This window comes from Callithrix jacchus, chromosome X, assembly GCF_049354715.1.
Source record: "Callithrix jacchus isolate 240 chromosome X, calJac240_pri, whole genome shotgun sequence".
NCBI classification, from domain to species: domain Eukaryota; kingdom Metazoa; phylum Chordata; class Mammalia; order Primates; family Cebidae; genus Callithrix; species Callithrix jacchus.
Window position 1 is genome coordinate 133,595,687 of NC_133524.1, and position 25,203 is coordinate 133,620,889.

Sequence of the window (25,203 nt, forward strand, 5' to 3'; positions counted from 1 at the left end):
TTTCAGGAACAAGCAAGTACTTAGAGATTTTACTACCACCAGGCCTGCTTTACAAGAACTTCTAAAAGAAGTATTATACATAGAAAGGAACAACCAGTATGAGCCTTTCTAAAAATATACCAAAACGTAAAGAGCATTAACATAAAGAATTTACATCAACGAAAGGATAAAATAGCCAGTTAATATCAAATGGCAGTAACCCTAAATTTAAATCGACTAAATCCCCCAATCAAAAGATACAGACAAAATCTAATGGTATATCTAAAGATATACAAAGACTCAAAATAAAGGGTTGGAAAAAAACTTACAAACCAAATGGAGAGCAAAAACAAATAAATAAAAAGCAGGAGTTGCAATTCTCACAATTAATAAAATAGATTTCAAAGCTATAAGGATACAAGGGTAAAAGGATTAATGTAATAATAAGAGATCTTAACACCCAGATACATAAGACCCATAATGAGATTTAGATTCAACGAGACAGAAAATTGATAATGATATCCAGGACTTGAACTCAGAACCAGAACAAATAAACTCAGTAGAGCTCTCCATTTTAAACACACAAAATATACATTATCCACTTTAAACACACAAAATATTGATCGGCCGTTAGTGATACCCATTTTAGGAATGAAGTAATATTTCTTTTTCCCTCTTTTTCTCTTTTTCCCTCTTTTTTTCCTCTTTTTCCCTCTTTTTCTTTCTCTTTCTCCCTAAATAAAAAAAAGTCTTCTTTTGACCATACTATTGAAAATCCACCATCACTCTTTCTCTCTGTTTTACTTACCATTATTGCATTGATCAGTAACCTGATATTATTTTACATAGTTAATCGTTTATTTGCTAGTAGCTCCCACTATAAAGTAAGTTTCATGATAGCTAGGGCTTTGTTTTGTTTACTGCTATACCCTCAGTGTCAAGAAAAATGCCTAGCACATAAAAAGCACTCAATAAAAGCTTGTTGAATGAAAGAAAATGGCAGTCAAAATTTCCATGACCTCCTCTAAGTTAGTGCTATTGAGGGTGTACTGGGAAATTGTGGGAGACTTTTTCTTTTTAAATTACGTATTTCAATAGCATTTCATTTTATATAATAAGAATGTACTGCTTTTTTAACCAGAACAAAACAATTGTAAGATGATACATTCCTGTATGACATGAAAAGGAGAAGAAGGTCATAACATAGACACTATTTTAGTGCCTGAGTGTGTATAGAAAAACTTCTGAAAAGACATACATCAAAATGTTAATAGTTATGAGCTACTGATATGCCCAACAACATGGATTAATCTCATGGATGTAATTTTGAACAAAAGAGGACAGACATAAAAGAGAAAATACTGTATAATTCCATACAGATAAAGTTTAAAAACTGGTCAAATTGATCTACAATGACACAAATCAGAATAGTGGTTCTTTCTGGTGGATGGTATAGACTGGGGGAGCATGATGGCACTGTCTGTGTTGATGGCAGTATTCTGGGTAGTGAGTACACAGGTCTATTCATGTGTAAAAAATCATTGAGATTAACAGTATGCAAGTTATCCTTTAATTAAAAAAATAAAATAAAAGCTGGGCGCAGTGGTTCACTCCTGTAATCCCAGCACTTTGGGAGGCTGAGGCAGGTGGATCACAAAGTCAGGAAATTGAGACCATCCTGGCCAACATGGTGAAAGCCCGTCTCTACTAAAATTACAAAAAAATTTAGCCAGGCATGGTGGTGGGCACCTGCAATCCCAGCTACTCAGGAGGCTGAGGCAGGAGAATTACTTGAACCTGTGAGGCAGGTTCAAGCCTGCACTCCAGCCTGGGTGACAGAGCGAGACTCTGTCTCAAAAAAAATAAAAATAAAAATACTGCAGTGAGCTATGATTGTGCTACTGAACTCCAGCCTGGACAACAAGAATGAGAATCTGTCTCCAAAATAAATAAATACAAACAAAATGTTATTAATACTAATCTCTGGGTGGTGGTATTATGGTTGCTTATTATTCTAATTCTGTTGTTGTTGTTTTGTTTAGTTTGTTTGAGACAGGGTCTCACTCTGTCACCTAGGCTGGAGTGCAGTGGCATGATCTTGGCTCACTGCAACTTCCACCTCCTAGGTTACAGCGATTCTCCAGTCTTAGCCTCCCAAATACCTGGGATTACAGGTGTGCGCCACCATGTCCAGCTAACTTTCTTATTCAGTTCTTTATATCTTTCTGTGTTGCCTATTGCTTGTCAAAAGAAAGTGTTACTTTTGTAAGCAGGGAAAAGAAATGCCATGGTGTTTGCACAAGAATGAAATACTCTGAGACTCATGGGATATATAGCTTTAATTCATGCACCCTCAAAAGGAGTGTTATAGAATTGGTGATATTCTGGGAAGAGGAAGATCAATTTGACTGTCATTGCTACAATCCAGGAGAGGGAGAAGAGGACCTGGACTACAGCGGAGAGATGCAAATGAGGAAACAGAAACCCAGACTGATAAAGCAGGTAGGCTTGACAGGAAATGGATATCAAAGAAAGTGAATGTTGTCAGCAAATGGGTGTTGAATGGGAAGAGAGAAGGAAAAGTCTAGATGATTCTTTACTTTCTGGTTCGGCTGAATGAAATGCAGAACTGCCATTCAGTAGGCCTGGGAAAGAAGGGAAAGGGGGTCTGGGGAAAGACTGAGTATGTTTTCAAATCTTTCAGTTGTAGGGTATCTGTGAGCTATGCAGATGGAGGTACTCAGAAGAAATTGGTTATATTAGAATCTGGAACTCAGGAGAAATATCTGGGAATGTGTTTTGAGAGTCATTTCCATACAAGTAGTAGTTGAGGTGATGTATATGAATGAGATCCCTTAGGGAGTATTTCTTCAGTGGTTCCAAAACTTAATATGCATCAGAATCACCTGAAGATTTTAGTAAAAATGAAAATTCTTGGGGGGTGTGGGGTGGGGAGCAAAGGGAAGCTACGAATTAGGACAAATACCTAATGCATGTGGGGCTTAAAACCTAGATGACGGGCTGATAGGTGCAGCAAACCACCATGGCACATGTATACCTATGTAAAAAACCTGCACATTCTGCATATGTATCCCAGACTTAAAATTTTTTAAAAAAGAAAATTTTCCACCATCAACTTCCAATATTCTATTTCAATAAACAACAACAAATAATAAAAATACAGAACTTTTGGGGGGTCCTTACTCTGTCATAGGCAGCATTTTGAGCATTGTTTAACCATTATCTCATTCAGTTGCCCCAGTAGCCCTATGAGGTAGGTACTGTCTACATTTTCAGCAAGGAGCCCAAGAGATTATGATATACGTGACCTGTTTGCCACACTTTAAGGAACGTTGGTATTTTCATATGACAAAGATAGAAGCTAAAATGCTGATGAACACTAACGTTGAGTGGGAAGCTTGAGTAAAATGAGCCAGATGAGATGGAATGAGGAAGCAGGTAGGAGGGGCCAAGTACGGTGGCTCACGCCTGTAATCCCAGCACTTTGGGGGCCTAAGGTAGGCAGATCACTTGAGCTCAGGAGTTCAAGATCTGTCTTGATAACATGGTAAAACTTCATCTTTACAAAAAAAAATACAAAAATTAATCAGGTATAGTGGCGTGCGCCTGTGGTCCCAGCTACTTGGGAGACTGAGATGAAAGGATTTATTGAGCCTAGGAGGCAGAGGTTGCAGTGAGCTGAGATCGCACCACTGCACTCCAGCCCAAGTGACATACCGAAACCCTGTCTCAAAAAAAAAAATTAGGAGGAATACTAGAGCATGGGGCATGATTTCTTTCTCCGTTTCATACACATACACTCTCTCTCTTCATCTCAAGATATGAGTACAGGTAAGGCACTCACTTTAGCTCCTTGTACTTTCTTCCTTTACCCAGGTAACCACTACTCTGTGAGGTTGAGGTGTATTCTAACAGTAGGTTTTATTTTTGTATTTGAAAAAAATGAAATATAATTTACGTGTAGCCAAATTCACAGATCTGAAAGTACAGTTCAACTAATTTTTACAAATGCACCCACTCAGGTAACCCAAATCATTTGGGTTATGATATGAACACTTCCATCATCCCAGAGAATTCCTTCATGCCCTGTCCCAGTTAATCCCATGTCCTTCCCACTGAAGAACATGTGTAAATTATATCTTAATAAAGTTGTTTACCTATATATTTACATATACATACATACATATATATGAGATGGGGTCAACATCACCAATACCCTCATATAGCCAAGACAATTTTTTAAAATAAAGAGAACAAATTTTACCCATAAGATACCAAGTCATACTATAAAGCTATAATAATTAAATAAGTGTGGGGCTGATTTGGGATTAGGTGAGCATATCACTAATGCCCAGAAACTAACCCATGCATTTGTGGAAATTAGGTTTATGACAGACATAATGTTTCAAATCAATAGGGAAAGAAGACTGACTCCTCGATAAATGAGACTGAGACAATTTGCTATCTACCTGGAAAAAGGTAAATTTCTACCTCCTACCACACACACACACAAATTTTGGAAGGGATGGATTAAATTATTATATGTATAAAACCCAACTAAAAATGTATTTGAAGAAAATGTAAGAGAGTATGTTTTTTACCTTGAGGTAAGGACCAGCTCCCTAAAGAGAACCAAAATAAACAAATAAAAAAGAAACCAAAATCATAAACAGTAGGTTTCCTTAAATCGCATCCCAGAATTAGGCAGATTTACTATAGTGGACACAGCCACCCCTTTAATGTCAAATGCACCCACCCTCCGGTTCCTGGGAGTACTGCTGCTAACAGCTTATAACTGCAACCTTCTCCATAGAATTGCACTCAGCTATTGGGAAATGCCTTGTTCTATTAGTTTTCTATTGATGCAGTGACAAATTGCTACAATCTTAGTGACTTAAAAACAACGACAACAACACATGTATTCTCTTACAGTTCTGTAGAAGTCCAACATGAGTCTTTCTAGGCTAAAATTAAGAGAGAGGATTCAGCAACAGGGTGCCATCTTGGAAGCAGATATCAAGCCCTCACCATGTCAGAGGTATTTAAACCAGAGCAACTCCATCTTGAATAGGAGCTGGGCAAAACAATGCTGGGCTGGGCTGCATTCCCAGGAGGTTAAGGCATTCTTAGTCACAGGATGAGAAAGGAGGTTGGCACAAGATACAGGTCATAAAGACCTTGCTGATAAAACAGTTTGCAGTAAAGAAGCTGGCTAAAACCCCCCAAAACCAAGATGGCAATGGGACTGACCTCTGGTTTTCCTCACTGCCACATGCCCACCAACACCATGACAGTTTACAAATGCCATGGCAACATAGGAAAGTTATCCTGTATGGTCTAAAAAGGGGAGACATGAATAATTTATCCCATTTTGCATATAATAAAGAAATAACCATAAAAATGGGCAGTGTCCTTGGGGCTGCCCTGCCTATGGAGTAGCCACACTTTTATTCCTTTGCTTTCTTCATAAACTTGCTTTCACTTTGCTCTATGGATTTGCCTCTAATTCTTTCTTACACAAGATCCAAGAACCCTCTCTTGGGGTCTAGATCAGGACCCATTTCCAGTAACAACCAGACACCAAACCTGTCAGTTCCTTGATCTTGGACTTTCAAGATTCTGGAACCATAAGAAATAAATGTCTGTTATTTATAGATTACCTATAATGTGGTATTTCATTATAACAGCACAAACAGACCAATACACCAAGTTACCATTACCATTGTGTTAGCTTTGGCTTTATCCAGGGGAAAAATAAACTTCTCATATCTTTAAGACAGGAGGTGATTCTGACACTTTGAGTAAGATAGCCACCAAAGTTAGGCTGCTACTCTCCCACAGGAACTAAAAAATGAGGGTGCTTTATCCCTTGATCTTTACATTTCAAAGAGATGACTCTTAGGTCCATTCTTGAGAAAGACATTTGTGGGTCATAAAGATGGCAAAAGACTTACTTAGTCTTCAAAAGCATTTATGTACATTTAAAAGAGAGTAGGAAGTACTTACAATTATAAGTTTTATAAAGTCAATATTCTGGAAGAAAGGAGGAGCGAGAAATCTCATACCTTATTTTCAACAGGGGTAATTAAGTCTCATTGTTAATTTGTATCTGTCCTTACAATCTCCTACCTATGTTACTATAAAATAGTAACGTGAAAAATTTTTTTTGTTCTCTCCATTGTGTTTTTTTTTCCTTTCTCTGGGCAGTTGTAGCCATCTAAAACCAGCAAATCTGTAGGAAAATACAAAGCAAAGTAATTATTAGACGTATAATAGAACATCAGAATTACTAAATTTGTATCAAGTGAAATTTTTAGAAATTTCTATCTGCCTTGGGGAAACAACCTTTGAATATATTATACCAAGACTGAATAGTTAAATCAGATTTATAAAAGATATTTGAAAATATATTTTATTCTGATACTTTTATTCTGATTCTAAACAAAAAGAAATGGCAATGACAGTAGCAAACAAAATTTCCCCACTGAACAACGTAAGGATGCTTTCACATACTCGTACCAGATCTCTATGTCAGTCAGGCACAAGTGAATATTGTGATGTGACTGTAGCAGCCTTACATTTGAAACTCAAGAAGAAATCAGTTGTGTTCCCAAACAGATAAATAGGCAGGTCCAAACAATGAAGGTATTTTTTAAACTGTCACATTCACTCCAAAACTCATTCATCTCCTTCAGCATCCCGCAGATGGAGCACATGTTTCCCTTAGCTAGATAATGAAGTGACACACACAGTGCACCACTTGACATCACAGAACAGCTGCCTATAAAACTAGACTTTTGACACTGGGCTTCAGCTTCATTCTTACAGGTCATAATCCTCACCTGGGAGAGCAGTTGTCTAAGCAACTTCTAAATCATGCTCATACTACACTGCCAAAGTTGGGTTCATGACAATCTCTGGTGAGGCAAGAGCAGGCATAGTAACGAATTCCACATTAGGGTCTCCAATGAGCTCTCTAGGAAGCCAAGGGAAGGGCTTTTCAAAGTTGTAGTTACTTTTTGGCATTTATGGCAGAAATGTCATAATACTGAAGATTCTTCTTTCAGTAGGAGACAATAGATTTTCCCTTCACTTTCCCATCCTTAATATCCATTTTGTTGCCATTCAACATGAGGATGTTTTCACATACTCATACCAGATCTCTATAGAGCCAGTTAGGCACATTCTTGTAAATAACTCTGGATGTTTCATCAAATGTTATAATGGCACACTGGGCTTGAATGTAACAGCCATTTCTCAATATACTAAATTTCTCCTGGCCAGTTGTATCTCATACAGTGAACTTAATAGGTCCTCTGTTGGTGAGGAACACAAGATGATGAACCTCAACACCCAAGGTGGCTACACACTTCTCAAATTCACTGGCCAAATGACGTTTCATGAATGCAATTTTTCCAGTACCACCATCACAAACCAATACCAATTTGAACTGGATTTGGGCCTCTCCTTGGGCAGTCTCATGATGTTCCTTCCAGAAGTGTCTCTGTGCCTATCCAACTCAGGCTGGAAAGATGGCAGAAGCCTCAAAGTCTTGATTAGCAAAGAAAAAATGTTTTAGTCATACATCAATTTTACAAATTGTTGTGATGTCTTTATTGCTTGCACTTTCAAATGATTAACTATGGAGTATTATTTTGTAATTCCTCATGAAATCTTGCCCAACCCAAGCCTATAGAGTAGATTAACTCAGGACCCTCCTAATTTCAAATTTTAATTAAGAGTTTTTCTGTGATGGCCCAATAAATTTCTCCTGAGTTTCCATCTATTACATGAGTAACATTACATTTACATGGTAATTTACGCCGTTCAGTGAATGTGCCATCTTCCTAAATGATTTATTTTTAAGATGAGAAGTAGAATGACATCCATGGCCATCATCTAGTTAAAAGTCTTCCAAGGCACTGATTTTAGAGTACAGATGGAATCTAGTGTTTAATGTGCACAACTTTAATTTGTTTTGTGTTTGTTTGTTTTTTTTGGTTCAGTTTTTTCTTTTTGTCTTTGTTTTTGAGACAAGGTCTCCCTCTGTCGCTCAGGCTGGAGTGCAGTGGCATGATCATAGCTCACTGCATCCTCAAACTCCTGGGTTCAAGCGATTCTCCCACCTCGACTTCCCAAGCAGCTGGAACTACAAGCACACACAACCACACCTAGCTAATTTTTGTATTTTTGTAGGGATGAGGCCTCACTGTGTTGCCCAAGCTGGTCTTAAACTCCCGGGCTCAAGCAATTTGCCTGTCTTGGCCTACCAAAGTGCTGGGATTACTGGTGTGAGCCACCGTGACCAGCCAACTTCAGTGATTTTGTTTTTTTTTGTTTTTTTTTTCAGTTCCAATGCAAGAAACTTTAATGTTTTAAACCTTAAGGAAAAATCTTATAGGCCATTTTTTCCATTGATGTAAATAGTTATATAATTATAACAGTCAACTAAATCTCTATAAATAACAGGCATCCTCCTGTGTTTATCCACCCATACTGCAGAAAACCTGCCTCCCAATGTTAGTGGTGACACTGTATCTGTCTTCTACAGTTGCTAGTAACCTGTAGGTGCCAGATTTCTGTTCATCTATTAGATATTTTCCTTTTCTATGTCATTCTTTCCATCAAGGCAGTTAATAAAACATTTTTGTGTTAAAGCTAGAACTTGAGTACCATGGATGCATACTAATTACTTTTACTTTGTTATTATCAAAAATTACTAATGATGATGATCTCACTTGTACTCTGCCAGTAATCCAGAGTATATCCATAATGGGAGTACAGTTGAGAGCTCATTGGAAATATGTGTTGTAGGAACCAATACTGGGAGTGCAGAAATTTGGTGTAATAATAATTGCTTTCCAATAAAAGCGACTCTTCATTGTGGTGATTTGAATAACCACTGCCTGAGTAGTACTGAGAATAGCAATCAATTTTTTGGAATACATCTTTTCAAGGCAAGAGAATCATTTGAACCTGGGAGGCAGAGGTTGCAGTGACCAACATCATGCCATTGCAGTCAAGTAGTCCAGCCTGGGGGACAGAGTGATACCTTGTCTCAAAATAAATTTTTTTTAATAAAGAATACCTCTTTTCAGTTGAGTTCACTACCAATATCCATTACTCTAGCAACGTTCTTTGTGGGAACAACTGTCTAGTCCTCCTGAGGTGCTGGCTTCACATAGAAAGCATGAATCCACCTATGGTTCCCCTTCACTTTGATACCAGTGTGAGTAATCAGCAGCACCTGAAAGGGTCTCTCCCAATGGAGTGACAACCTGTCTTTCCTTTGAAATGCCTTTATGTGGATGAAGTCTCCTATTCAATAAGGGTGGCAGAGTGACTTAGGCAAGTCCTTATGACTTTAAGTCTCGGGTGTCTAGGGGAAAGAGAAGGTCTTTTAACTTTGAACATGATTATGAGAGGATTCATTTAAATCGAGTACAGAACATGGTCTCAGATCCAAGGTCATAGGCCTGCCAACCATAAGTTCAAAGGGAGAGATACTATGCTTGCTTGCAGGGGTCACTCTAATTTTTGACAAGGCTAGTGGCAAAGCTATAAGCCATTTTAGCACGTTAGATTACTAAATCTTGGACAAGTAGTTTTTCAGAGTTTGGTTCATTTACACTACTTGTGAGTGAGGCTTATAGGAATCTGCAAACATTTGGCGTACTTCCTGGGCAACGGTAGAAGTAAAATTACTTCCTCTGTCCTAGTCAATGTGCTCTGGTATCCCAAAAGTGGGAATTGTGTTTTAAGAGAAGCTTTACCACTGACTGAACATCAGCTTTTTATTTTTATTTTTATTTTATTAATTTAAGTTCTAGGATACTTGTGAAGAATGTGCAGGTTTGTTACATCGGTATACACGTGCCATGGTGGTTTGCTGCACCCATCAACCCATCATCTAGGTTTTAAGCTCCACATGCATTAGGTATTTGTCCTAATGCTCTCCTTCTCCTTGCCCTCCCCGCCCCTTGACAGACCCCAGTGTGTGATGTCCCCCTCCCTGTGTCCATGAGTTCTCATTGTTCAACTCCCACTTATTAGTAAGAATATGTGGTGTTTGGTTTTCTGTTCCGAACATGAGCTTTTTAAGTTTTATTTGATTGTGGTAAAAACATTTAACAAGAGATCTACCCCCTTGACAAATTTTTGAGCGTACTATATAGTATTATTGGCTCTAGGTATAATGTTGTACAGTAGATCATCTGGCTTAATTGAAGATCAGCTGTTGAAGACAGTAAGATTTCAGGCCATCCAAATAACATGCATACCACAATTAGACAATATCTCTTACCTTTAACAAGCATTAGTTCTGTGAAATCTAACTGCCACCAAGTTACTGGTAAAGCTGGTTAGAGAGAATTTCCTGTACTTATATGTGGAGTGGCCTGTAAAGAATAGCACATCAACAGCACACATTACAAGCATATCTCTTAAATATGTTGTGAATCATTTTATCTTTTTGGTAAGCCTAATAAGAGTCTAATGCCTTTAAAATTCCTCTTTTGTTCAGATCATTTTGTTGATGACACAACACCAGTAACCAAGCAAACTGGGACTGAAGTAGAGGAACTACTGTTAGGTGATTCCCATAGTTCAATCAAATTGCTTTTAATTCCTTTTTCAATTCATTTGCTCATTTCTTTTTGTGAAGCACATTTTAAAGAATGAACAAAAGCTTCTTGTTGTATTAAAAAATGGAGCTTCTAAGTTTGGAGCCAGCCATGTTTTAAAAGCAGCTTTTAGCCAGGCTCAGTGGCTCATGCCTGCAGTCCCAGCACTTTGGGAGACCAAGGTAGGCAGATCACCTTAGGTCAGGAGCTCAAGACCAGCTTGGCCAACATGGTGAAACCCTGTCTCTACTGAAAATACAAAAATTAGCTGGGTGTGATGCCACATGCCTGTAGTCCCAGCTACTTGGAAGGCTGAGGCAGGAGAATTGCTTGAACCCAGGAGGCAGAGGTTGCAGTGAGCCAAGATTGCACCATTGCACTACAGCCTGGGTGACACAGCGAAACTTCATCTAAGAAATAAAAATAAAAAATAAATAAGCCAGGCACAGTGGTTCACGCCTGTAATCCCAGCACTTTGAGAGGCCAAGGCAGGCAGATCACCTGAGGTCTGGAGTTCGAGACCAGCCTGGCCAACATGGTGAAACCCTGTCTCTACTAAAAATGCAAAAATTGGCCAGGCATGGTGGCAAATGCCCGTGATCCCAGCTACTCGAGAGGCTGAGGCAGGAGAATCACTTGAACCCAGGAGGCGGAGGTTGTGGTGAGCCGAGATTGCGCCATTGCACTCCAGCCTGAGCAACAAGAGTGAAACTCCATCTCAAAAAAAAAATTTTAACAAATAAATACATAAATAAATGCAGCTTTTACAGCTCTGTCAGCAAAATAAGCTACTGGTATCTGAGAAAGCAGGAGTCAAGTCCCTAATAAAACAGCTATCAATTTTCCATGTGATTTTTTTTTAGTTGCTATTAAAGTAAAAAATCCTGTATTAAAAAAATTTTCCCTGTTGTACAACGGACACCAAACATATATTTATTATGTATATATTTTTGTGTTTATTTTTAGTCCAGAGCTAAGAATTGCAGTCCTAGTAACTGGTATTAACTCGTCTGCTTATGCAGACTTCATTGCAGACAAAACATAAGCTTCCGAGGCTCTGTGACAAGTCACTGCAGCTAGGAAGCTTTTTAAGTGGGCCACTGTTAGCCATACTATATTACCAATTGATAAACATTATTATATCATCATTTTGAACAGGAATATTATATAAATCAAGTCAAATTTTTCAAAGTTTGAACATTTCAAAGCTAAGAGAGAGGCTATCACCAATTTCCACTGTTCAAAAGCCTCTTCAGATTCTAGGGACCAATCCAGAAGAGCTGAAGTATTATCATGCAGTTGCTCCATCAGAGGTTTTGCCCACTCTGCAAAACCTGGAATCTACTCTTTAATACTATATTAGTACCAAAACTGTCTGTCTCAGTCATTTGGGCTGTTATAACAAAATACCACAAACTGGGTAGCTTACAAACAGGCATTTATTAATCACATTTTGGGAGGCTAGAAAGTACAAGATGGGAAGGAGCACAGTGGCTCACGCCTGTAATCCCAGCACTTTGGGAGGCCAAGGCGGGCGGATCATGAGGTCAGGAGATCGAGACCATCCTGGCTAACACCGTGAAACCTGTCTCTGCTAAAAGTACAAAAACTTAGCCAGGCATGGTGGCAGGTGGGGCACCTGTGGTCCCAGCTACTGGGGGAGGCTGAGGCAGGAGAATCGCTGGAAACTGGGAGGCAGAGGTTGGCAGTGAGCCAAGATTGCACCACTGCACTCCAGCTTGGGCAACAGAATGAGACTCTGTCTCAAAAAAAAAAAAAAACAAGAAAAGAAAAAGCAAGTACTAGATCAAGATGCTGGCAAATTCGGTGTCTGGTAACGATTCACTTCCTCATAGATGGTGCCTTCTGGTTGCGTCCTCACATGGTGGAAGGAGCCAGGAAGTTCTCTGAGTTCTCTTTTATAATGGCATTCATCCTATTCATTAGGGCAACACCCTAATCACCTCCAAAGGCCCCATTTCTAATACCATCACATTAGAGATTGGAGTTCAACAGTTGAATTGGGGAGAGAATAAGACATAAACATTCCCACCATAGCACTACATCCGGCTGTTAGATCTGCAAAATGAGATAACTCCTAGACTGTACTACCCTAAGGGCCACATCTAAACACAAATGCCTGAAATAATTTACTCACAGAAGCAATGTTGCGATTTGTCTAGTGAGGCCTTATGCCCTTGTGAAGCAAATAACTGTGACAAAGCCGAAGTGTTAGTATTGCATTGCTCTTTAGTTTCTGAGGCTACCAGCAAAATCATCTATATTTTGAAAAAGTATAGATCCTCCTGGTGAAACAAATTTTTCTGTTTCTGTAAATGACTGGAGAAAACAGTATGGGAGTCTCAAAATCTTGAGGAATTGTCTGCCATAACTATCAGACTCCTTTATGAGCAAATAAGAACTTAGACTTTTCTACTTAGAAATAAAGAAAGAAAAAGTGGAAAGAAAAAAAGAGAAGAAAGGAAAGGAGGGAAGGGGAGAGAAAAGGAAGGAAACGAGAGGAGAGGAGAGGAAAGGAAAAAGGAAAGGAGAGGGGAGGGGAGGGGAGGGGAGGAGAAGAAAGAAAAAAGGCGAGGCGAGATGGGGTGGGGCAGGGCAGGGCGAGGCGAGGCGGGGCGGGGCGGGGCGGGGCGAGGCTGGGCGAGGCAAGGCAAGGAAAGGAAGGGCGGGCAGAACATATAGAACAGCAAAAAATTTTTATGAGACAACGATGATGAAATCAGAATAGTTGCAGGATTAGGGACTACAGGTGTTGATGGGACAATGAATTAATTTACTTCTCCCAAACCAATATAAATCTATATAGAGCTTCCCCATCTTTTTCAAATTTACCTTTATTATTTATTGGAAGTGTAATCCTACAGGGTAGGATACTTTTAAAGTATCCTTTGTTTGGATGAGTTCATGTCCTTTGCAGAGACATGGATGAAGCTGGAAACAATCATCCTCAGCAAACTGACACAAGAACAGAAAACCAAACACCACATATTCTCACTCATAAGTGGGTGTTGAACAGTGAGAACACACGGACACAGGGAGGGGAGCATCACACTCACACACCAGGGCCTGGGGGTGGGGGGCTAGGGGAAGAATAGCACAGGGTGTGGGGATTGGGGAGGGATAGCATTAGGAGAAATACCTAATGTAGATGACGGGGCGATGGATGCAGCAAACCGCCCCCATGGCACGTGTTTACCTATGTAACAAACCTGCACGATCTGCACATGTACCCCAGAACTTAAAGTATAATAAATTAGTAAAAAAAGAAAGGAGATTACACATTACACATGAAAGAATAAATAAATAAATAAATTATCCTTTGTTTTATTACTTTCCCCCTTTTTTTTTTGGAGACAGGGTGCCTCACTCTGTTACCCAGGCTTGAGTGCAGTAGTGTAGTAATGGCTCACTGTAACCTCAAAGTGCAAGGTTCAGGTGATCCTCCCACTTCAGCCTCCTTCCCACAGGCACATGCCATCATACCCGGTTAATTTTTTTAAATTTTTTGTACAGGCAAGGTCTCACTATGTTGCCCAGACTGGTCTCAAATACCAAACCCCAACTGATCCTCCTAACTCGGCCTTTCAAAGCATGGGGATTACATGTTTTTCTAATTTTTTATAACTGCTTTTATTATGTTTAATTGAGCTCTCAACAAAGGATATTGTTTACACATGTCCATGGTTCACCTTTTTGGTAAGATTATATATATATATATATATATTGTCCAGGAGGCATTTTATTTGTAAGTATTACACCCCTAGAAAAAGAATCCCAGGATTTTCCCTCCTGTGTGCTTTCATCTTGCTTCTTCATGGTCCATGATGCCAGCTGGGGTTGTCAGTACAATGAAACCAAACTGGCGGGATGGAAGCAGATTATTCTGCCATTTTTCTAGATCTTTGAGTTGCCCATCAAATCTGGGGCTGATCACACCACACTTGTTTAGCCAGCCTGTGAGGTTCACAACAATTTTCCCAGCTCTGTGATCGTTAATGATTTCAAATTCGCCAATGTAACTATGCTTCATCATCACAGTGAGAAACCGGACTATGACTTTGGAGCACGGCCTAATAAGCACCTGGCGTTTGCTTCTCTTTTCGGCATTGCTGATGCTCTTGAGAGCATCAGCCAGGACATTCACGTGTGCCATTGTGGCGGCACGGAAAGATGGCGGAAAGCTGATAAGCTATTTTTTGTATCTCAAATTAATCCAGTATTGTCATTCCCTTTGATTAAATGCTCCTTCAAGTCTTCTGCTTACTTTTAAATTCAGTTGTCTGATTATTATCTTTATTATGATTGAGTTGTAAGAGTTCTTAATGTATTCTGGATACAATTGCTTTATCAGAAATATGATTTGCCAATATTTCTCCCAATCTGTGGCTTGTCTTCTCATTTCCTTAATGGAATATTTTGAAATGCAATTTTTTTCATTTTTTATGAAGTTCAGTTTGTTTATTTTTTTCCATATGGGTCCTGTTTTTGGTGTTGTGTCTAAGAATCTTTGCCACTCTTTGCCATACCTCTTTTCTTTCAGAAGTACATAGTGTCCAAATCAGGTGCCTTTTCCCAAAAAGCTCCACAGACACTTCCTCCGCAGGACAAAATATGGTATCTATTAAGTTGCACAGCAGCTTCCTCACCAGTAGGTTTATAGGCGATTCAGGAGAAATGAAGAACACATGTTTCTTAGTCAAAGGACCTATGTCTATCAAAGGAACTACAGAGGAAAGGGGACAAGTAGAAGGCTGACCCAAATATCCATAGCCTGCATTAACCTGTCACCAGATGGGAAAAGTTATTGACACATTACAGTCCACTAGTTCCCACCTTTGGGATTCCCTCAATTTATCCATTTTGAATCATTTGGCAAGTATTTCCTAGCTGAAAGCTTTGTTCTAGGCTCTCCTCATTCTCCTACCTTTGTAGTTGCTGCATCATCCAGAGTGTCCTTCGGCAGTTCCTTTTCCAGCGCCCTTGCTTTTTGCAGTAACAACATAGAGCTTTCCATCTTTCTTTCTTCCCTTTCTGGATTGGTCATTTCACCTTCAGTAAAAAGTTCTAACTAAGCAGAGAACACAGCAGACTTTAATCTCTTCTTTTCTTTTTTGTTCTTAGATTATCCCAAAACTGAGTAGCTGCTGCTAAGATTTGAGTAATAGTTTGCTTCTGCCATCCTACCTTTCCTTTAACTTGGGTTTGGAGAGTCAGTAAAAGAGCTAAAATAAAGGTGGTTAGAAACAGAGGACAATTTTTATAAGACCTTGGACTCACGCCAATAAATGTTTTAGAATATCTGAACAAATCACTGATGGAAATCAGTGAGAGACTCATCTGTCTCATGAGTGAACAGCTGCAATGTCTTCCAGTTCCTCTTTACAAGAAAGGATTCAAGTAACCTCTATCTTCAGATCATCCATATTTGGGGGGGATGATGGATAGTCAGCTTCTCTTGGCCACCATACCCTGATATAATCTTCTGAACACCAACATCCTTGCTCCATCAAAGGATCAAAGTCTTCAGGATACAAAATTCCATGCAGTAGCCAGTGCGCATCTCCACACATGGGGCTTTAAACTGAAAACATGCTGCGTAGTAGTACTGCAAATTTCTGGGGCAAAGGGAAGAGAAGTGTTTAAATGAGTGAGAAAAGGATCTGAACCACCCAAGAGTCCTGGGTAGCTTCTCAGCTTTTCTGGCTATCCAAATAGGAAGGTCTGGTTTTCCTCACATTGAGACAATAAAAATGTAAATTACACTTCAGTTCCAGCATTGACATTCATAAGTTTAATACCTTGGTTGTCTGTCTTTTTCCAAGTGAAAAGTGCAGCTACTCTCCATTCTGTTGCCTTCATATAGAAAACACTCTGTCTTAGCCTACTTTTTTGTTGCTATAATTGAATACCACAGACTGAGTAATCTATAAAGAACAGAAGTTTATTTACCTCATGGTTCTGGAGACTGGGAAGTCCAATATCAAGGTGCCAGCATCTGATGAGGGCCTTCCTGCCATGTCATAACATGCTGGAAGGTATCACATGGCAAGAGAGTAAGAGCGTGTCAGCTCAGGTCTCTTTTCCTCTTCTTATAAAGCCACCAGTCCCATCATGGTGGTCCCACCCTATGAAGTTATCTAATTTTAATCACCTCCCAAACGCCCCACCTCCAAATACCATCAACATATGAATTTGGAGATTAAGTTTCTGACACATGCAATTTGGAGGACACATTCAAACCACAGCAAAGTCTTTTATCCAAGTTCTCAGTCATCCCATGACCCTGTCTATTATTTCTGTCTTTCTAGTTGTGTGTTGTGTGGTGCGTAGATGATAAGACCTCCTGTAGGTGGCATCTGGTCTAAAACATAAAGTAGACTCAGGGCTAGGCCACCAGAGACACAAGCTTGTATCCTCAAATAGAGCAGGTTGTTGTAGAAAATCATACCTTCATCTCCCTTTACAGGGAAACCTATTATTGAAGGGAGCCACCTCTCTAAAAGATTATCACCTCCCCCTTTCCTGGGAGCCATTACAGTCAGTTAGAAGCAAGGAAGGATGAGGACATGTAGGGGAAGAGGGAGGGAGCAAGGACAGCGGAGAAAGGAGGAGGAGGTTTCCATGAAAAAGTAAGTACCTTTGATTTTTGCATTTCCCCTCTTTTTCCTTCTCATCTGGCTATCTGAATCTTTTTTAAGGCTAGTCAAGTAAGACAATGGGAGTGGAGAAGAAACAAATCTATGACTAGTCGTGATCAATTAATTGTAAACACCACTGTACTTTGACCAGCCCTAAATCATTTTTAAGTCTCCTCTTAGAACAATATTTATCCCATAAATGCCAGCAACTCATTCATTCAGGATGAAACCCCTCCAAGAATGTGTTAATCTATCTAAATCAGAAGAACCATCCTCCCACCACTACAGGACTGGATTCTCATGTGCATAACCATCCCAATGAGACAGAGAGATATTAACTATTTGAGAAACTTGAAGGCAACATTCCTGTCTTCCCATATTTTCCAACCATATGATGACCCTGATTGAAATTTAGAGTCTACATTACCCATGTTTATTTAATAGTAACATACTGAATTTGGACAGGTTGGATTGTCTAGGTAGTAGTCTCAAAAAATGGACTGCTAGAGGGAAGACTTTTTATAATTCAGGGTCTCCTACCTGGCTGTTTTATGGTTACAGATTGTCAGTTGCTGCTCATGTCAAGAGCCACCAGATATTTCCATGTTCTCATCACCAAAATTGTTAGGGAAATATAATTAAAAACAAAATCATCTCCTAACCCAGAATTCCTCTCCACAATGGTAGTAGAGAAAGAATGTTTTATTTTTGAATCAGCATTAAACCAGAACATGATGCACATCCAAAGTAACTCACTACGAGATTACAAAACCGAAGGGAATTTCACCCCCTAATGTAGCCAAGCAGATACAATCCATTAATTACATGTTTACAATTAAATAAATAATGACTAGTCTTCAACTAAGAAGACTTGGCAGCATTGTTTGTCACATATATTTCACCCAAACTTTACCTCATAATTGAGGCGACTGTCTATGCTATTTAATTGGCCTTATCTAGAGGAAAAAAATTATTGTGTCTTTATAACAGGAAATAGCTTTGCAATTTGGAGCAAGGTGCCCACCAAAGTTAGGTTTCTACACTCCCACAAAAACTGGGAGATAGGGGTGCTACCTCACTTGATGTTTACATTTTAAAGAAATGGCTCCGGGTTCCTTGAGAAAAACATTTCTGGGTCATGAAGCTGATAAAACGTCTATGTAGTCTTCAAAAGTATATATATATATATATATATATATATATATATATATATATATATATTTCATTGATAATATATACTGTATTCTTACAATAAAGTAAGTTGGAGAAAAGGAAATGTTATGAAGAAAATCATGATAGAAATATATTTGCTATTGATTAAGTGGATCATTATAAAAGTCTGTCCTCATCTTCAGGTTGAGTAGGCTGAAGAGCAGAGGCTGGTCTTGCTGTCTCAGTGTAGCTAAAGTGGAAGAGGCAGAAGGGGAGTCAGGAGACACAGGCATACCTAGTGTAACTTTATGGAAATTCAATACATGATAATTTTTGATGTTCTTTGCATTTAATTTTCCTAAAAATGTGCCTATATAGTACCAATTCCTCTTCCACAGTTTGCTTTAGTTTCAGTGCATGCATCATAGAAGGGCCCATGTCATAAAAGAAGCTAAAAGCAATCTTGAATAATCAGAATGCTTCTGCTAAATTGCCTAATGTCAGTTTGTTTTCTCGCACTGCTTCTTCTACATCTTCATTGTCTGGCACAGGTTCGGAAGCAGTCTCATCTCTATCAGGTTGTCTTCTGTTAATTCCTCTAGTGTGGTGTCGATTCGTTCTTGAATTTCTCCAAGATCCATATCTTGAAACCCTTCTCCCCTGCACAACCACCTTTTTTGTCCCACCTCCACAATCTCTTTCATGATTTCCTTGATTGGCTCTGTTATAAATCCTGTGAAGCCATGCACACCTGGACACAGTTTTCTCCAGCAGGAATTTATTGTATTGGGCTTGGTTTTCATAGCTTTTTCCGTAACAACGATGGCTTCTTCAATGATGTAATCCTTCCAGATTTTCATGATGTTCTCTCTATCAGAGTTCTCTTCCACAGCATTGACAATCCCTTCCATAGTGTACCATGCATAATGAGCCTTACAGGTCCTTATGACTACCTGATCTAGAGGCTGGATTAGAGACATCGTGTTTGAGAACAAGGAGATCAATTCAAGGCTTTTGGTTTTGAACTCATAGGGCTCTGGGTGGCCAGGGGCATCATTCAATATCAAGAGAACTTTAAAAGGCAGTCCCTCACTGGCAAGGTACTTCCTGACTTCAGGGACAAAACATCTGCGGAAACCATCCAGAAAAAGCATTCTTGTCCAAGCCTTCTAGTTGTACAACCGGAAGACTGGCGGCTGGTGTTTATCTTTTCTATTCAAGGCTCAGGGGTAGCAGTTTTATAGATAAGGCAGTTCTTATCATAAAACCAACTGTATTTGCACAAAACAGTAGAGTTAGCCTGTCCCTTCCTGCTTTAAATCTTGGTGCTTGCTTCTCTTCCTTACTAACGAATGTCCTTTCCGGCATTCTTTTCCAAAATAGGGCACTTTAATCTACATTAAAAACCTGTTCAGACAGATAACTTTTCTCTTCAGTGATTGTCTTAGTAACATCTAGAAACTCGTGTGCTGCCTCTTGGTCAGCAGAAGCTGCTTCTCCTGTTATCTTGACTTTTTTTTTGTTTTTTGAGATGGAGTCTTGCTCTGTTGCCCAAGCTGGAGTGCAGTGCTGCAATTTCAGCTCACTGCAACCTCCACCATCTGAGTTCAAGCAATTCTCCTGTCTCAGCCTCCCAAGTAGCTGGGATTACAGGCACACACAACCAGGCCTGGCTAATTTTTGTATTTATAGTAGAGACAGCGTTTCACCATGTTGGCCAGGCTGGCCTCAAACTCCTGACCTCAAGTGATCTGCTTACCTCAGCCTCCCAAAATGCTGGGATTACAGGCATTAGCCACTGTGCCTTGCCAATCTTGACATTTTTTAAGCCAAATCTCTTACTAAAATTATCAAACCATCCTTTGCTGGCATTAAATTCTCCAGTGTTAGATCCTTCACCTTCTTTTCGATTTGTCATATAATAACTTTGCTTTTTCACAAATCATAGTAGAGTCTGTAGGCATCCCTTTCTTATAGTAATCCTTCATCCACATAAAAGCTGCACTTTCTTTTCTTTCTTTCTTTTTTTTTTTTTCCTTTGAGACAGAGTCTCACTCTGTCACCCAGGCTGGAGTTGGCTCACTGCAACCTCCGCCTCCCAAGTTTAACCTCAGCCTGCTGACTAGCTGGGATTACAGGCGTACACCATTATGCCTAGCTAATTTTTATATTTTTAGTAAAGACAGTGTTTGGGCATGTTGGCCAGGTGGTATCAAACTCTTGACCTCAAGTAATCCGCCCACCTCAGTCTCCCAACGTCCTGGGATTACAGATGTGAGCCACCGCTCCCGGCCAAAAGCTGCATTTTCAATACAATATAAAAAGGTATTTTTCAAGAAGTTCATACCTACTGGCACAGCTGCAGCAACAACTTCATTAATTTCCTTTTCTTTTTTATAATACTCCTTACACTGGATTCATTTATCTTGAAATGGTGGGCAACCACAGCTGCAAACCTCAATCTATGGTACATATCAAGCAATTCAACTTTTTTCTTGTAATGTCATGATATTTATCTACTTCTTAGGAACACTTCCCATATTACCAATGGCATTTCATCCCATGGCATTATTTAAGGTTTGTCCCACCTTAGGCCCTATGGTATTATTCAAGATTTATGATATGGATTGAACACAATGGAAAACACATGAATTGCAAGAGATCACTTTTTATTGTGATGTGCAATTTACTGGAGAGACAAACTACTCATGTAGCAATGATTGGTGTCCCACAAAGTTCTAAACAGATGCCCACAACACTTGGGCTCACAACAATAGCAACAAGAGGTGGCTACAAAATTGTTACAGTAGTACAGTATATACTACAGTTAATTTTAACATTGCATCTCTACTGTTATTTATATTTCTCTCAGACTGCAAATGTTGCTATGTATGGTTTATGTTTGTGTGTATATGTGAGATGCCACACTTTTAAACGACCAGATCTTGAGAGAACTCACTCACTATTTTGAGAACAGTTCCAAGGGGATGGTACTAAACCATTCATGAGAAATTCAACTCCATAATCTAGTCCCCTGCCACCAGGCCCCATTTCCAACATTGGGGATAACAATTGAACGTGATATTTGGGTGGAGACACAGTTACAAACCATATCACCAGGCTCAGAAGCAAATCATAGAAGTTAAAATTCAGAGAAGGTTGAATTCTCAGTTCCAGTGAGTTTCCTACACCAAAATCAGGGTCCCAATAAAGAGTAGGGCCCTAGAACTTGGAAGAGAGATTACTGAGTAGATGCATTTGGGACCCTCAAACCCTAAGATCCTCCAGAAAATTCTGGATGTGCAGAAGCGCTGCAATCCTCCTTTTAGGGGACAGCAGTCCCTCCCTGATTGAAGATCATAAAAGTAACTCAAATGAGGCATTGTCTGGGACAATACCTGCCCTTCTCAGGATCTACCCCCGCCCAGCAATTAGAACAATAACTATGGTCAAATTTCAACATGGGATGTCTGGAGAAGTGCTTGACCTTCTGAGGGAGAAAGGAATTATACACAAAAAGAGAGGCATTATATACATGTAAGCAGCTGCAGAACTTGGCTGACGTTTAACAGCAAAAACTGGAAGAGTATATCTGAGGATGCTGGATCTACAGGACAGATTACAAAGCTGGATAAAGAAACGTGTGTTAACATGCAGGAACTCTCCTCTGACACAGGATTCAGCAAACTGGTAGGGGCCCCAGAGGCCAGTTTGGAAATGGTTTTAGGAAGGTAGAAAAAAGCACTGGTCCACATTAAATGAAGTAGAGACACTAGAACTTAGTGGGACGATAGAGGAATAGATCAAAAGGCTTAAAGAAGTGAACATGTTAGGATGGATTTATTACATATGAAAAGAGGATCGACCAGTTGACTATGTTCTTTGGAAGGGCCCAGAGTATAGTTCACTTACCGAAACAATAAGGAATGTGATAGTGAGGGGACAGCAGCATTAGTGAAAAGCTTTAGCCGGGTGTGGTGGCTCACACCTGTAATCCTAGCAGTTTGGAAGGCCGAAGTGGGTGGATCATTTGAAGTCAGGAGTTCAAGGCCAACCTGGCCAACAAGGTAAAACCCCGTTTCTACCACAAATACAAAAATTAGCCAGGCATGGTGGCATACGCCTGTAGTCTCAGCTACTTGGGAGGCTGAGGCAGGAGAATTGCTTGAACCTGGGAGGCAGAGGTTGCAGTGAGCCGAGATCATACCACTGCACTCCAGCCTGGGCAACAGTAAGGCTCCATCTCAAATAAATAAATAAATAAAAGCTTCATAGTCAGCTGGGCATGGTGACTCATGCTTGTAATCCCAGCACTTTGAGAGGCCAAAGTTGGTGACTCCTTTGAGCCCAGGAGTTCAAGACCAGCCTGGGCAACATGGGGAGATCCCATCTCTACAAAAAGAAGAAAAAAAGAAAATAAAATAAAAGCTTCATAGTAGTAGCTGTCCTCTGTAAGCCAGGGCTGATGATAAGAGATGCTCATACAGAACTGGGCTCCCTAGCGCTAATGGAGGTGATAGCATTCTGAAAAAGGGGAGACTAGGTGATAGCACTTAACCATCAAAAGTGAAGTGGGTATAAGCATAGGCAGCAAGGTTGGAATGACACCAAGAGATGCCTCCTGACTCGCAGGGATTTAATGAGATGGCCCATAGAACGTTGATTCCTAGGGGCAATTCAGATAAACAGCCAGCAAGGATATTACCATATATAAATATACAGATAAGCAGAAGTCTGAAGTCAGTTGCCCCAATGGAAAGTCACAGGTCCTTTTCTAACTTCCAGAACTAAGCCAGTTCTCAGACGCCAAACCCATAAAATGAAGAAGAGGTCAGGTTCCCAAGAGAAAGGACCCTACAGCAACATGGTAAGTATATTTAGTAGTGTTCTCCAGGCCTTCTCCAAGTGTCTATGGCCATTTACTCAGCTAGGGAAAGGGGAATGCAGAGATTCTTTCAAGCCTACTGGACCCAGGAAATAAGTAGACACCGACACCCAGGAGCCAAAATGTTACTGTGGCCCTCTTGTTAGGGAGAGGCTTACGTTGGTCAGGAAATACTTAGGATATTGGCCCAGTTTTGTCTCACAATGAGTCCAATAGTCATCTCCATGACTCCCAAATGAATCATCGGAATGAATACATTAGCAGTTCACAGAATCCTTACCTCAGTTCTTTGCTTTATGGAGTGAGAGATATTATAATAGGAAAAGCCCTATGGAAGCCCCTGAAACTCAGCTCCACCCCCAAAGAAAAACCTTTCAATCGCCAAAACAGTAAATAAAAACCAGAATTACATCTGGGGGAAGGGAGAAACAGCAAAGGTGAGTGTTACCGTCAAAATATTAAATAATGCAGGGGTCATGGTCCTCATCATATCTTTATTTAATTAATCAGTCTGGGGGCCAAGCACAGTGGCTCATACATGTAATCTCAGTATTCTGGGAGGCTGAGGAAGGCCGATCACCAGACACCAGAAGTTCAGGACCAGCCTGGCGAACATGCTGAAATCCTGCCTCTACTAAAAATATAAAAATTAGCCAGGCGTGGTGGTACATGCCTGTAGTCCCAGCTACTCAGGAGGCCGAGGCAGGAGAATCACTTGAACTCAGGAGGTGGAGGTTGCAACAAGCCAAGATCAAACTTCTGCACTCCAACAGAGCAAGACTCTGTCTAAAAAAAAAAACCAATCAGTCTGTCACTTGCCCAGTAAACATAATAGTCCCAATTGTATCTACTGAGCTGGATGTAGTGTCTTTATTAAAGCAGATTAACACTCCTCTGGTAGGTGGTATATGGCTATTGATTTGGACCAATACATTTCTTTCATACCTGTCAGGAAGGAAAATCAGGAACTGGTTCTATTCACATGGAACAGACACCAATATATATTCACAGTCTTACCCCAAGGCTATGTTATTTCTCCTGCTCTCTCTTTTAACAGGACCTGATCCATCTAAATACTTTATAGAACATCATATTGGTCCACCATATTGATGGTATCATGTTATCTGGACCTGATGAGCAAGAAGCAGAAGTGCCCTGGGTGCCCTAATAAGATGTACACTCTAGAAAGTAAAAGATAAACCCTGCAAAGATTCGGGGATGAGCTACATGAGTAAGGTTTTTAGGGATCTGGTGGTCTAGGCTCTCAGGAATGCTGGGACATTCACTCCAAAGTGATGGAAAAATTATTGCCCCTTTAACCTCACCTTTAAGAAAGAGTCCAAAGGTGGGCCTCTTTGGGCCTGTAAGCAACATGTTCCACACTTAGAAACACTGTAATAACCCATTTACTGAATGACATGGAAGGCTATTAGTTGTGAGCAGAGCGCAGGGCGAGAAAGTCCTCTGAAGCAAGTCCAAGCTGCAGTAAATGTAATCGCACCACTTGGGTCATGTGCTCCAAAAGTTTCCTTGATATGAGAGGCATCTGTGGCAGAAAAAATATGTGAACTCCCTAACAAGCCCAAATAGGAACTGTACAGTGCATACTCTTAGGGTTCTGGAGCAAGGCCATGCCATCTAGAAGCAGAAAGCTATATGCCATTTGAAAGGAGCTCCTGGTATGCTCCTGGAGCCTGGTAGAGATTAAGCACTTGCCCTTCAGATTTTTTTTTTTTTGAACTAGAGTCTTGCTCTGTCGCCCAGGCTGGAGTGCAATGGCATGATCTCAGCTCATTGCAACCTCCGCCTCCCAGGTTCTAGGATTCTCCTGCCTCAGCTTCCCGAGTAGCTGGGATTACAGGCATCCACCACCACACCCAGCTAA

The 25,203-nt window shown here is 40.1% G+C and overlaps 1 protein-coding gene and 1 pseudogene across 4 annotated transcripts in view; both read right to left on the bottom strand.

Annotated features, from left to right (window-relative positions):
- Nucleotides 1-672: 672 nt before the first annotated feature.
- RBMX (RNA binding motif protein X-linked) overlaps nt 673-25,203 on the bottom strand; it is a 65,703-nt gene continuing 41,172 nt past the window's right edge. Inside the window, exons 10-11 of one of the 4 annotated variants that reach the window (XM_078364146.1) lie at nt 10,304-10,397; nt 673-6,232 (exon numbers count right to left, since the gene is read on the bottom strand). The gene's annotated coding sequence lies outside the window, so the exon portion shown is untranslated. Of the gene's footprint in view, nt 6,233-8,337; nt 10,398-16,592; nt 16,672-24,643; nt 24,865-25,203 lie in introns of those variants that run through there. The other 3 variants (XM_078364147.1, XM_078364145.1, XM_078364148.1) reach the window with 3 other exon arrangements.
- Nucleotides 14,365-14,908, bottom strand: LOC108589884 (small ribosomal subunit protein uS8 pseudogene; annotated as a pseudogene).